The sequence below is a fragment of the Belonocnema kinseyi genome, chromosome 5, assembly GCF_010883055.1.
Source record: "Belonocnema kinseyi isolate 2016_QV_RU_SX_M_011 chromosome 5, B_treatae_v1, whole genome shotgun sequence".
Taxonomy (NCBI): domain Eukaryota; kingdom Metazoa; phylum Arthropoda; class Insecta; order Hymenoptera; family Cynipidae; genus Belonocnema; species Belonocnema kinseyi.
In genome coordinates this window covers 49775929-49777243 of record NC_046661.1, presented here as the reverse complement: position 1 = coordinate 49777243, position 1315 = coordinate 49775929, and positions in this window count along the sequence as shown.

The window sequence follows — 1315 nt, the reverse complement described above, 5'->3', positions numbered from 1 at the left end:
GGAATAATGAAGGATGGAAAGGCACCTGGTGTAGATGAGATCCCAAATGAAGTATGGAAATATGGAGGGGAGGAACTAGAGGAATGGGCATGGATAATGTGTTCTAGAGTATGGAGAGGAGAGGGGTGGCCAGAGTTATGGAAAGAAGGAGTAGTTATACCAATAGTAAAGAAAGGCAAGGGAGAGGAGGTTAAAGATTATAAGGGGGTGACGTTGATGCCAACACTGTATAAAGTATATGTAACTATTTTGTCGGAGAGATTGAAGATAGAAGTTGAAGAAAAAAAGATCGAGTCACAGAATCAGACAGGGTTTAGAAAAGGAATGCGGGTAATGGACAACATATATGTTCTGAACTATCTAGTAAATAAGAGAATTAAAAGGGGAAAAGGGGCACTGATAGCAATGTTCGTGGACTTAAAGGCGGCGTTTAACTCATTAGACCGAGGCGAAATAGACAAAGTTATGGTAAAGAAGGGTATAAGAGAGGGATTACTAAAGAGAGTATCACAAATTTTTAGTGAGACAAGAATCATGGTAAAGGTAGGAGAGCAAGTAGGAGATAGTTTCTGGTTGGTGAGAGGTGTGCGACAAGGGTGTCCTCTGAGCCCACTTTTATTTAATTTATTAATATCAGACTTGGAAGAAGAAATGAGGAGAAAGGGTTGGGGAGGAGTTAGGATAGGGAAGGAAAAGATATATACACTGGCATACGCAGACGACATAGTGTTGATGACAGAGGATGAAGAAGGGATGGCGGGATTAATTACAGGATTAGAGAAATACTTAGATGGGAAAAAGCTGAATGTAAATGTAGAAAAGAGAAAGATAATGAGGTTTAGAAAAGGAGGAGGAAGGAAGAAAGAATGGACAGGGAGATGGAAAGGAATAAAGTTAGAAGAAGTCAAAGAGTATTAATGTTTGGGATATATCTTGCAGAGGAATGGAGATCATACAGCTCATGTAAGAGAAAGGATAAAAAAAGCAGCAGGGGTAATGAAACAGATATGGGGAATAGGAAAACGGAGGTTAAAAAAAATTGGAGAAGGAGAATGTGGTTATTTGATACGCTGGTATGGCCGGTTTTAGGTTATGGAGCAGAGATATGGGGATGGAAAGAAAGGAAAGATATTGAGAGTTTACGAGAAAGGTATATAAGGTGGACACTAGGGGCAGACTGGAGGACGCCAGGATATATGGTGAGAGAAGAGGTGCAAAGGGATAAGTTAAGTATTAGAGCGGGTAAGAGGGCATGGAAACTTGAGACAAAGCTGAGGGAGGGAAAGGGAGGGGAGTTGGCGAGAAAGTGTTTGAT